Genomic DNA, 13432 nt, shown 5'->3' with positions numbered 1-13432 from the left:
CAGTGTCCTTACATGCACCACCAGTCACTTGGAGCCTCTGTGGAACGCCTCAAATGTGGACATGAGTCAAATAAGGATGAAGTTGACGTTTATTACACGCAAGACACTGACAGTCCCCTCTTCTACCTCAAGTTCACTAGCTGAAGGGCTAATATGCTAGTCTGCGCTTTGGCATACCAAAAGTGCCCAGTCATTAAAAAGGGAAAAGGAAAAGCCAAAGCCAACCACTAATGCTGACTGCATGAAAGCCACAATCAAGAAGACAGAAATAAAATAAGCATTTAATTTGGAAACATCCATTTTTAGTGTGTGTTGCAGTACCTTTATTTACTGAGTCACTTTGTGTATGTATGGCTGCATGTTTGCACATACACCACATACAGAAATCAGATTAGTGAGTAAACATGATACTTTGTGTCTGATGTCATGTGAATACATGTTTCCCATAAAATTAGCTATGACCCACTTAATCAGTGACTGTAACCCTGTGGAAATGAATACGGTTGGTCACACAGTTACATCCAATAGTGATATAATCAGCTATAGGAAGTAAATCACCTCTCCTTTTGTATTTGAAGGCTTTTTAGCCCACATGGGGAACTCTCATGGGGCTCTGACAATGGCGCTGTCAGTTAGTCAGTCATTTCAAATCACTTTGGTCCAATGGGGTATAGGAGCAGAATGGCCTCTAGGGGTAACTTACAGGGCTTTTTGAGCCTGACAGGAGAGCTAATAAAACTGTCTGATGCTTTTGTGGACACATGAAATAGCTTCTGGTTCAGAAACCAACAACGCTGGATGTAAATAGTACATCATTGTATCTCTTGTACTGTATATTTAATGAACTAATTAGTTTGCATTTCAAGAGGAAATCGAATTCAAACAACCTTTTTACTGGATGAGTAGCATTCTCAAAGATTCAGGCTAAATTCTTGGTGCAAATGCATTTAAAATCTGGCCTTCTAGGTGATACACAGGGTGTTAAAGAGGCATGATGCATGTAGCGTAAAACTACTGTTTTGGTGATGATTGCAGTGAGCCAAAGGCAATGACATCATTCCAGGCATGATAAGGAGAGAATATTTAGACATCAACATTGTTTCTGTTCACCAACAGGGAAACTATTAACTGTTCTGGGCTGTTAAAGGAGGCAATTATTGACTTACTTAATGAGAGTCAGGAATACATTAAGCCTGCCACTCTAAGATCTCAAAGTCATTACCACCATTGTTAACATTCTATTAACACTCCAGGTTTGCTCGCGGCTCCTTCCAGCCTCATGCTGGCTGTGCTCCTGGCGTGCTCGAGCCTTTCATCGGCATGTGTCAGATGTTTTCTTGTGCTATTGTTTGTTGGAGAGATGTCCCCATTTTTCACAAACAAGGCACGAAATTGAGGAGACGGAAAAACAGCTTTGAATGCTGCAGGCTCCTCAATTGTTGAAGGTGCTACTGGTGGGAACATTTTCAGAAACAGCAGTGTCTGCAACAAAGGAAAGGACATGGTGAGGGGTGTACTGGCATGCAAAATAAGACTATACTGTATTATCATGTCAGGTGATGGCTCTTTCCAGCTTTAGCCTTGAACAATGTGGCCAGTTTGAAATCTAGCGACAGAAAGGTTATCTTCGTCTCTGTGCATAATGTGGTTTGACGTTCTGAAAGGTTCATCCCAAACCCTGAAATGCTAGAGAGCCATTCAAGCTTTGAACAAATTTGAGATATGTGGCATGCAAGTACCCATACGGCAAATTAAACATGGAAGAAAATAATCCTCTTGTAATTCTATGCTGTAACCCTTTGTTAACCAGGCAACAACTCATACATTGGTGCTGTAAACAGTTTTGTCCATTTTCTCACTGACTCTAATGATTTCATTTGTGTGCACTGAAAGCTGACTAAACTGAGCAAAGTAGTTTCCTGTTACACTTTTTTGGGGGGGTGGTGCGTATGTTCCTTAAGCTCTTGTCCTCTACCAGAGGCCTGGGAGTTTGTGTCTTTGAGCAATGGACACTTAATCGTAATGTTTTTGCATGTGCCAAAGCCCAAGTGTCTGCTTACATTCCGATCCACCCCATTTAACCATCAATCTAGCAAATCCTGCTTTAATTATGAGCCATGCCTCTTCGTCCCCCCCAAACTCAATCAGAACAAATAAAAGAGCCTTCTCAGCTATAATGGGATTATTGATTGGGTGGTAGCCTGGAACTGAGACTTTGTGTGTGTTTGTGTCTGGCTATTTGAGTGTGTGTGACAACTAAGCTGTGTGTGCACATATTTTTGTGGATGTGTGGGTGTAGAGCAGTCCGGAAATGATAAATGGAAGGACATTCTGTGTGTGTATGTGTGTATTACTCACGTTGTGGAGACAAAATGCAGGTCACCATAATGTAAATGATCAAATTTTAGGGTGAAGACTTGGGTTAAGGTTAGGGCAAGTTGTGGTTGTGGTTGTGGTTATGGTAAGTCTCCAGGAAATGAATGCAAGTCTATGTAATGTCCCCGAAAGTGATGAAAGTGTGTGTATGACCGGTATTACTTATGTTGTGAGGACACAAATCTGTTTACACTGTCATATTGTGAGTATTTGTCTTCCTTATGGGGACAAAATGCAGAACCTCATAAAGAAATCATTGAATTTTGGCAGGAATACTCAAAGTCAGGGTAAGGTTAGGTTTAGGTTGAGGTAAGTGTCCAGGAATTGAATTAAGTCTATGTAATGTCCCCAAAAGTGATCAAAACATAACTCTGTGTGTGTGTGTGACAGAATGAGAGTGTGCGTGTGTCAGCATTGTCTGGAGTCTTGTCTGTGTGGGTGCTGCCAGAGGAGGGCTGAAGGAATGAAGCATTAAATTACCTCACAGCTTGAGTCTCATCAAGTGTGTGACATGTTTCACTGATGAGTTCTGAGCTTATTTTGACTGATATCCACCAAGACTTTCATTACTTTGCTTTTCCCATTATCTCAGATGTCAAAGTGGCTGTAAATTGTCCTTTGTGGGCAGTTTTTTACTTGAAAAAGCAGATGGGAGGATATGGCAGCTAGGTTCAGAGTTGGTTGTGATCCGTAAATTTGCATTTCAGGTCACCGGGAACCAAAGCAGCACCTATCAGTGAGATACCTGGTTTATTTAGCCTGAGTGATGATTCCTATTTATCCAGTCTTTCAAAAGCCATATCACTTGCATATGCATATTTATATTCTGTTTAAGTTTGTTTTCCATTTCACAGCTGCCTAAGTTTCTTGACAGCACAGGCCAATTTTAAGTAACTTCTAAAGCATTAACTTGGGCATGTTTGTCCATCAGACCATACTGAGACCACAAATTGTATTTTTGTCTTCCTGTTTCAAATTGTTATCACCCAGACATTGCTGAAATGTGCATGTTTGAGAGATCTTAAAGGTTTAACGACTGTGCTTAAATCTGCATTCTTGTTTGTAAAACATTACCACAGTCAAAATGGCTGATTAGGGAAATAAGTGTGACAGCATGAAAGTATGAAATAGCCTTTCTACTAAACATATTAAAACACTAAAATGTGATGATTGCAGTTATATGACTCTATTTCTCTACTCCAGTGGGTAAGATGGTTTCTCATTTTTAACCCACACTTATATTCACCAAATCTACTGTTTATATCTATTTATTGGCATGTGATTAAGTGTAATTTGGCATTGTTTTGACTTCCAGAAGAAAAAGTATGAATCTAGCTTAATGCCCTCCATCGGCCCATACTTTCCTCAGTCTAGGAGATTATGCGCTCCATCTGTGTGTCTGTCTATATGTGAACAGTACATGAGCATGCATGTGCACTGGTGTGCACATTTATGCTCCCAGGTACATTGTAATTATATCCCAATTCTCTCAGTTCTATCCTCCTTTTGATGAATTGGCTGGTGTCTCGATTGCCACTATCAGTCCACACATTTGGATTTTAAACGATGTTCTGACTCATACGTTTTACAAGCACACAACATTTGCTTTGCACACCCGAGCTTTGGCTGCCCTTGCATAACTACAGTGTCACGGCCGGTACAAAGAAAAAGAAAAAATAGCAACCTGGTGATATTATTAGAAGTTAGCGAAGATCTGCACTAAAAGCGTCAAAGTGAAACATACTTTCCCATTTTATGTCCTCCTTTCTGTCCTCCTCTCTCATCTGCTCCTCTCTTCTTTCATTCACTGTCAATCAGTTCACGCATACAGGTCTCAGCTTTGATTGAGAACAAGATAAAGAGCGGGAAAGGAAGACACTGTTTATATGAATATAGATAAATCTATCGCTCTGACAGCTATCTGTCTGTCACCTGTGTCCCTTTCCTTCCATTCTATTTTCTCTTACAATTAGGCTGCATATATTTTCACTCCTCTCCATTTGTTTGTGAAAGACTGTGGCTTGTCTGCTATTTCGGACAAAAATAAACTAATTATTGCTTCTGAGGTTCTTTCTATTCCTCTTTTTCTCTCTCTCTCACTTACTCCTTCTTTGTCTTGCTGTGTTCCTGCCCCTCCTACTCCTTTTTATTATGGCAGTCAGTGTGCCAGTATGCTGTGTCTGACATTTTCGAAGCCTGCTCACATTGCATCAGTGGCCCTTTCCTTCCTTTGATTCGGTGTTTGTGCCATTACTGAACTTATGCTTTGAGTCTAGCCGCCATGCAGAGAGAAGGTAAACAAGATCAAATCTGTGAGCATGTTTGCCTCTAGTCTCTTTTTCAGTTACTCCCAATCCATTTGTCACTCTGTCTCTGCATTTATAGATGTTTCCAAGTTATTTCACCCCATCCTGCAATGTGCTCGTACTTGCATGGGTGCATTCAGAAACACAGACCAGACTGCACACACAGATGCATAAACACACAGACATGCCCAGTGACACATAGGCTAACACACACACACACACACTTTCAGTCACATACATGTACTGAAATTGTTACAGTAAACATGTGGTGTGATACATTTAAACACAAATGAAAGAATTATGCATTGATACTACACATCGTGTGTTATGCCATGTTTCGCTCCGACTTAATTCTCTCTCTCTTGCTTAGATTCAACTTTTTAACATTACCTCACTCTTTTTCTGGCTCCTGACATTCTCACTCGTTCTTTCTTTCCACTCTTTGAAGTGTTAATCCGCTTGCCAGGTCTGTTGGCTAATGAAGCTGCAACCTTGAAGTAATTATCAGAGCCATGTGTGTGTGTGTGTGTGTGTGTGTGTGTAACAGCGCCAGTGACAGAAAAAAGAGAAATTGTGATTATAACTGTAATTGCAGTTAATGTTTTTGCAGGGGAGAAACAGTCCAGTGTGGTTCTGAAGTTACAGTACACTGTACACTGACAATGTTGAGTTCATCAGTGCAACAGTGGTTGCTGCAGAGGACACCAACTATCATGCATTAAATCCATACACACATGTATTGCCAACAGCAATCCTCAATTAGAGAAGAGAAGAGAAGAGAAGAGAAGAGAAGCGACATGATGGGTGTGGGGAGAAAGGGTAATTGGGATGATCTGAGAGGAGAAAAACATAACAGAGGAGGAGGAGGAGGAGGAAAAGACAAGACATGAAGAGACATCACTGCTCTGATGGCACGGTCCTTGTTCATATGTTCAAACGGCAGACATTTAAGTTTGAGAAAGACTGATGCATGTTCGTCTGAGAGGAAGATTAGGAGGTTACACGAACAACATTTTATCCAAACTATGCTGACATTCACACTGCGGCCCCTCTCTCCACCAGATGAAAAGATAAAATCTTCCAGGGGAAACGGGAAATTGAAAAGGAGGGTCTTTCTTTGAAAATCTACTGTTAAAACGATTAATAGAAAGATAGCTGGTTCATTGTTTTCTGTTGTGTATTCATTTATAATCTCACTTAAAGCAGTTTTCAGATGCCTGACGGCGAAGATTTTGTTCTAAAACCCCAGTAATTGCGTGTTCCACAACCCTGAGCCTGGGCAGAAATTCAGCGCATTGCATTGCTGGTTTGGTAAGCATCCACTTACTGACAGACCACAACAGACACTGAATACAGTGTGGTCATGTAATTCCCCATGGGTATGACCAACAAACCAAGAGAGTGGGAGAACACAGAAGAAACAGTGGGAGAGAAAACGAGACATCGCCCATATGCAGTCAGCCATACATGTTGCATAAGCTGACCTATCTAGTGCTGTAATCAGGTCAGTATGTTTGCAAAAACCTAATCCAGGAGCAACAACAGCAGTGCAGCGAAAAAAATATAATGACTGACAGTCAAAGGTGGAGGCAGAGGAAGAAAGAGATATATGATCAAAGAACGACTGAAGCATCATTCAGACAATCCTCCCATGGTGCATCCACACCCAGCTTGGGGTTTTCTTTGAGTGTTTTTTGTTTCATGGGCAGCAGGGAATAGTGCAAATGTGTTAGTGTGTGTTTTTACTGGGTATCTACCATGTATATTTTATGAGCGCTGTGGCATTTCTAGGTCCATGTAATCTGGAACGGGGGGTGGGGGGTGCATGCATGGAGAAAAGTATGACCGTATATGTGGAGCAAGAACTCGTTCACGCAGAATTTGTTGCAGGACTCTTCAGACCACCAGCATCCATGACGTGAAGCCCACTCTTGGGGTCAGAAATGCGGCTATTCAGTTTATTCTGCCAGTTTGCTGCTGTGAAGGAATATATAAGTTACTTTATTCTTTGAACGTACATGTCAGGTTTAGCCTCCACATGCACGATCCCTGCAGTCTTGATTTTCTGTCTTCTAATAGAGGAATGCGATGTGATAGAGAGAAGAGAGCAGCGGTGTAGTACCTGCCCTGTGGAGTGATCTGAAACCTGACTGAAATTCATAAAAGGTGCTGTGTTAATAAGATATTGACTGAGAGGCTACTTTGGAAACTATTAGTGTAATAAAAAGGGAGTCGAGACAGAAGTCCAACACTTTTAACTGGAATGTGCTGATTTCCTTCAGTGGCACTGTTCAATTTCTTTAAAGTGGGAATCTCTAAGAGTTGGTCAATTTGATGGCACCTGTGGTTACTGGTGGTAACAGCGAATGCAGTTTAACACCACAGGTTATGTATTTCTGATGGTATTGCCTTTTTTTAATCACATGGTGAGCAACCGTGATTTTATGCTGCACACGGCATGAGTCCGCAGACAGCAGGGCACAGTGACAGGAGTTGGTTACCTCGCTGTGAAACTGGAGGTTTGCAGGCTGTAACACGTCACTGTGGCTGCTCCTTCTTTTTTCCACTTCTTCCTGCAAGTATTTCAAACTGATCCAAAGTCAAGAAATGCAGAAAATGACCATCTGTCGTGTTTTTTTAGATGCATTTTTGATTAACTCGCTGACAGTGCATTACTTGTGACTACTTCATAATAAAAATCAACTCATGTTTCACCAGTTAAATGCTTATAATGTGAAGCTGCCGTAGGCTCAATCACCACTGTGTTACCTAATCCAGTGATAGTGACTTAGACCTTTATTTAAATGAAAATCTTTCAGATTGTAACTGAGCGTTGATGGAGGTTCTCCCTCACTCTGTAGACCAGACACAGTAATTTAACACCACTAATGTGACACCCATTAGTGTAATGATGAATCATATCGCTCACTTAGCTCTATCTTTCAGTTAAGGAGCATTTCTGATATCATGCTAAACTGCATCTTCAAATCTTTGCATCTGAAAAGGCCACAACAGTGTTCAACCGTATTCATCTTGCGACAGTGTGATGACAGTAGTTGCATTATGCTGCCTGTGGATGTGTGTGAATCTGCAGTGAAGTAGTGCTGTGACAACAATTTTGGTGGATTTTTATTTGGCCCAGTTGCTTTGATTCTACATCTGTTTGAACAGCAACCACTGCCTGTAGTCTCCCAGTTCTGCATAGCGTTTCACCCTGTTTATGACACGAGTGGCAGTCAGCCTTCACTTTCAGACACACTGTATTTAGCTTTATTCATCTTATTCCATTTGATCCGATCTATCTGTGAAAAGCACGCTTAGTGTGCAACGTGCAGTAAGAAGACTTTATGAAACAAATTGCAGCCTATTTGAGCTCGGAAAACCTCCTTTGAACTAATGACTGGTTTTTATCATTATGTCTGTGATGGCTGACGCTTGCAGAATCTTAAATTATACAAGACACAGGACTCTGCTGATGTGCTCGGTAAACAAACAAGCAACTCAGCTCAGTGACCAAATACCAGATTCACAGATGCTGACGAGAATGTGGAGAGCTCTGTGAAGAACTCAACTGAGGTGCCACTTACTGATTTTGAGTTCAGCTCCCAAGCGATGCTGTATTTAATCCAACCTCTTGCTCTGCGCTGTTTTTCATGTCACTCTCTGCTGCAGCCTTCTACTCAAATAAGCAGATGTGCCATTAAAAAGTTTGGATATACAGTATTTTTAGAATAGTTACAGGAAGTTATTACAGGGCCGTAATTTGTGTGGATGTGTGTGTGGCGGGTTCTCAATTAAGATGCTCTCTCTCTCTCTCTCTCTCTCTCTCTCTCACAAACACGCACACACACACACACACACACACACACACACATCCATTGCCAAGATGATGAAACTGGAGCACGAAATGAAGAACAGTCTGTCGTCTGAGACCTAGCCCTGTGTTATTTTAAACCTGGGAAGCATGTCAGGGTTATATTATCTAGGTAGCCTAGAATAAGAGTGACCTGTTAACTACTTAGCGCACACTGCATACTGCATGGCTTGGTAAATAAATGTGAAGAAGTAAAGGTTGCTTCAAAGACAGTCCAACTCAAAAACTTAGCCACGGTTGAGAAAAAGATAGAGACAACGCAGCTTTACAAAGCATTCAACAACTTTACAGTGGTTACATATTCAGCATCTGATTCTTTGCCAGTTGATGCTGAACGGCTGGTTCTGAAGCCCATACTTATGATTATATCATGATTACTCTTGTTCCCAAATTATTTTGACATCCTTGTACATCATAGCAGTATAAGATCAGGCGATCATTGCTTCACTTTACTTGTCAGGAGCAAGGATGAATCAGATGTTTCATAGTGCAGTGGTGTATGGCTGAGCATGCAGGAACACCTGTTGCCGGCACACTTAAAGTACAAGCCTGAAGAAATGAGAAAAACAGAGACTGTCCTCCCTAGAAAAGCGACAACATCAGGTTTTCAGAAAGAGCCCCAAAGGTGACAAAGCCCAAAAGCGTCTGTAGGATGGATTCTCGTGTCACAGCCCACTTTGTTCACCCACCATCCGCCCCAACCACCTCCCTGCAGCTCCAGCGCAGTGTTTCATTCACTCAAAGAAATGACTGAAAATAACTGAGGCAGCAGTTGTTTTAACCACCACAACGTAATTCTGATTGCAAATTAGCTGTAGCTGAACATAATTTCTAGGAGACAGGCTTGATGACATGCGCAAAAGAGGAAGTAAGCCAATCAAATAAAGCTCTTGTAGCTTCACTGCCTTTCATGGGAACCGGTTTGTTTAATGCATCATTAGCATTGCCCAAAGTACAATATTTCAGAAAATGAAGGGACGTCTGTGCTTGGGTGCACAACGCTGTTTGAGTAAGCCTCGTACCACTTCTCCCAGATTGATTAGTTGTTTTTAAAGTGATATAACAAATGGGGTTTGGTGGTGAGTTGTGTTTGTGATACAAAAATTACAACCTCTGCAGGGGTCAACAGAGTTATCGAGTGATGCCTCCATGCCATGCTCTCAATTATTCGAGCACAAATTGAAAAGTCTGGGTGAGTCTTTCCAACAGGAAAAGACATTTCAGTTATTTTATGCAGTTTATGGGAAATTTGCAGAAACAATAGAAGCACAATAGCACCATACACTCACATGTCTGTTTCTACAGAATAGTAATGAGTTTTTTGTTGCTTTTAACTACATGTGTGAGTATGAGCCACGTATTTTGCAACTTTCATAAAAAACAGAAGTTAATATCTGATTTAAATGAAAGTAAAGCGCTGAGAACCCCGTGAGCACACACGCACTTCTCCAATGAAAGTAATGAGTGCAGTCACATTAACTATACTTCCCATCATTACAGTCCGCGTTTGCTAAAATTGGGATGTGTGCAACCGAGGCACACTTGGCTTACAAAATGGTGAGAATGTGGCAGCGTTCATTATCGTCGCAGTCAGCAATGTATGAAACCATTGTTCTCACAACCGAAGCCATTGTTCTTCCAACCAGCTTCTGTTTCTGTATGATCACAGGCCATATGCTGATATGCCTACATGCGCGTATCATTCCAGGGAAGAAATACTGTCGCCCACACACAGAAGTAGAGAAAGCGGGGACAGGAAAAACTAGATAGATAGATAGATAGATAGATAGATAGACAACTGCTCTCCACCTTGTGTTTATTGGAACCCATCACCGTGTAAATCATCCCACAGACAGTGGGTGCTGGACATTGTTACCAGTCTGAGAGAAGGTACAGCCATTGATTCTCCTTTTTAAATTGGATCTCCTGCTGTGACTTGCTGCAGGGTGTCAGTTAGAAAAGGCAAAAAAAAAAAGAAAAAGAAAACAGACATAATTATGGGAGCACAGTCTTAGCCTTGCAAAGCTGTCAGAGGGGTGAGAGAGAGGTCGAGAGAGATAGAGAATAGCAGGTAAACTGATAATGACGGCTTCTAAAATTTCCAAAGCAGCCCAGGGGACAATAGAAGTTATAATGAGGCTTGTTTTTGTTATCTGTCTCCCAGTGTCAAGTCAAAAACAGCTGTTTACTTTCGCCAACATTCTTCTTTGTCATCTCGTGCTCTCCCCGTCTCTCCTCCTCCCTCTCCGCGTCTTCCTCTGTTTATCTCTTTCGCACTTTCTCAGCCACTCTCTTGCTTTCTTCTAGCACTTGTTCTTCTCCTCACCGCAGACGCATCCCTCTCTCCCACGCATCTTTTCACTCCGTTTGCTATCTTTTTCTCCTTGTTTCTTTGTGCCAGTTCCTTCATACCATCACTGTTTCTTTTCGACGCCTTTCGCCACCCAGGTCCGGCTTTTCACCATCTTACCTCATCACTTGATAGAGACACAAGGCAGACACAGGTCGTCCACTCCCTTCCATCCTCTTTTCATTTGTAATAACTACTCCCCTCCCTCAGCTCAAAGTCGAGCAGTCAGCCTGTGTGCTGTCTCTGTCAAGCAGGCAAGATGCAGCAAGATAAACATACTGTGTCTCCACAGAGTAATCAATAAATCCCTCTTGAACAATTGTGTTTATACACAGTGTTTGTATTAGATTAGATTAGAATAACAATAATTCATATGCTTTCCTTTCAAAATGATGAAATTTCCTCCAAAAAGAAACAGAAAACAAACAAACAAAAAAATCTTTCCAAAATGCAAAATGTAGCTGAAATATAAGTATGCTGGCCCCTGAAATTCAGACTTTTAAACTCTGTTGTGGAGCTCTTATATGATATGATATGATATGATATGAGCCTCAGTATGTTTTGAGATTTTCTGGACATTTCACATAGATAAAAGTCCATTAACTTAAATCTTCTTACTGCACCATTCCTTTGTGCTAATTTTGATCGACTTACCTGCTTGCTTGTGATTTAAAAAAGGAAATTTTCCTTCTCCAAGCTTAACACAGATGATTCACAGTTTGCCATGCATTCCTGCATAAAGTCTTTGGTAGAATTCAGATGGGTTAAAGTGGCTTTCTTCTGTAGAACGCTGGGCTGCTTGCGTCAGACTGAAGAGTTTGCTTTCAAGTGGGAGACTAATGGGAGACGGTGCAGAGGGGAGCACCCACAGTAAAGAATGAAGAGGGGGAGATAAAGTGGGAGAATGACAGGTGAGGCGATCAGTTAAGAGAAGGGGTGGGGTGGGAGGAGGCAGGGTTAAGAGAGGAAGTCGAGGAAGGATGGAGTGTGGTTGGAATGGAAGAGAGAGGGGCTGCGAATATAAAACACTGGAGAAGTGTTTTACTGCAAGAGCAGAGGCGTGAGCGAACACACAATTGGGGTGAAAGGGGGGGGGGGGGGGTGAAATGGTGATAAATCTTGTGAATGTAGTCACAGACTCAAGTATTCGCAGTTCTTGACTCCTCAGCAATTGGTGCCAGGACAGCAGGGTGCATACCAGTCTAGCACTGTATGTTGAAAGTTTTTTTTTTTTTCTTACGACCGGTTGCCAGAATCTTGTAGGTATGGCTTATTTTTCACAAGCTGCCATGATTATTAACTTTGTTTACGTTTGTTTGTGTGTGAGTATCCACATCTTTGCTGTGGATATGCTTCTCCTATACTCATTTAGACACACACACACACACACACACACACACACATACAGGTTTGATTTCAGCTCAGTGTTTCTGTGCAGCTTGTGATGTCGACTAATCTTTTGTGCTGAATGTGTGCGTGTCCGGTCGAGGAGCAGTGAGTTCATTAAAACATCTTCTCACATCTGGAGCTTCTGTTTAATCCCAGAAACAAATTGTACTCTGCTGGTTTAAGTCCCATTGTGCCCGCGTGTGCCTGTGCATGTACAGTACGTGTACCACAATGTGGCACAGCATAACTTGCTGTGCACGAACACTGTTTAATTTGTCTGTGACAATAGAAAGACCAATTTAATAATGGATTTTTTCAATTTCATCATATTCCTGTAATTGTACACATTTTGAGTTCGAGTTGCAATCATGTCATCACATGTAGCTGACTGACACCCACTGTTAGCTTCACATACGCTTCAGTTTACTCAGAAGGCATCCAGGTCAGTGTTTCCAGCAGGTATTGAAGAGGCAATCAGCATTGTCTTTGAGGTCCTTATTTAGTTCATGGGAAATTTGTCCTCATTTCAAAAGCACCAAGATTTCCAGAAACAATAGCACCACAAACCTACGCTCAGGTTTCCATGGGAAACACTGCAGCCACTGCAGCTCAGAGTTGGGGCAATTGCAGGTCCTGTAATGGCTGCTAGATTGTTGTTTCACAAAAGACTGTATGAAAGCAGCAATCTATAATTTATTTTCACAATAAGTTAGCATCTAATTAACTAATTCATTCCCCTGCATCTAGTGCATATCTTCATAATACATTTTAAAATTACAATTCAACTTAGAGGATATTAAGACTTGGAAAGCGTGTGCTAATTGACAGATCTTACAGGTTTCAACATTCGCTCTCTATACTAGAGTATGTGGATATACTGACTCCATCGAGACAAGGCAAGATGACGGCAAGTGGAAAATCCCAATATGTATGTTTTTCTACAGTCTTTGATATATCTGCCATACAGAGCACAACCACAGTGCAAAGAGCTTTAAATGTCTCATGTTGTAGCTTGGGCTTGGATCAATGGGGTGAGCTGCCAGACAGCCAACATCCCTTCCATGTCACACCAGGTAACATGCCCTTTCAACTTGGCAACAGGTGGTGCGCCAGTCAGACAATGTGTCAAGAGAGGTG

The 13432-nt window shown here is 41.6% G+C and overlaps 1 protein-coding gene across 1 annotated transcript in view; it reads left to right on the top strand.

Moving 5' to 3' along the window:
- The window catches only part of elfn2b (extracellular leucine-rich repeat and fibronectin type III domain containing 2b), a 59713-nt gene that overhangs the window by 20109 nt on the left and 26172 nt on the right, over positions 1-13432 (top strand). The window lies entirely within an intron of this gene.

Source organism: Chaetodon auriga, chromosome 16 (assembly GCF_051107435.1).
Source record: "Chaetodon auriga isolate fChaAug3 chromosome 16, fChaAug3.hap1, whole genome shotgun sequence".
In the NCBI taxonomy this organism is placed as follows: domain Eukaryota; kingdom Metazoa; phylum Chordata; class Actinopteri; order Chaetodontiformes; family Chaetodontidae; genus Chaetodon; species Chaetodon auriga.
Note: the sequence above shows the minus strand (reverse complement) of the source record. Positions and strands in the feature narration are given on the sequence as shown.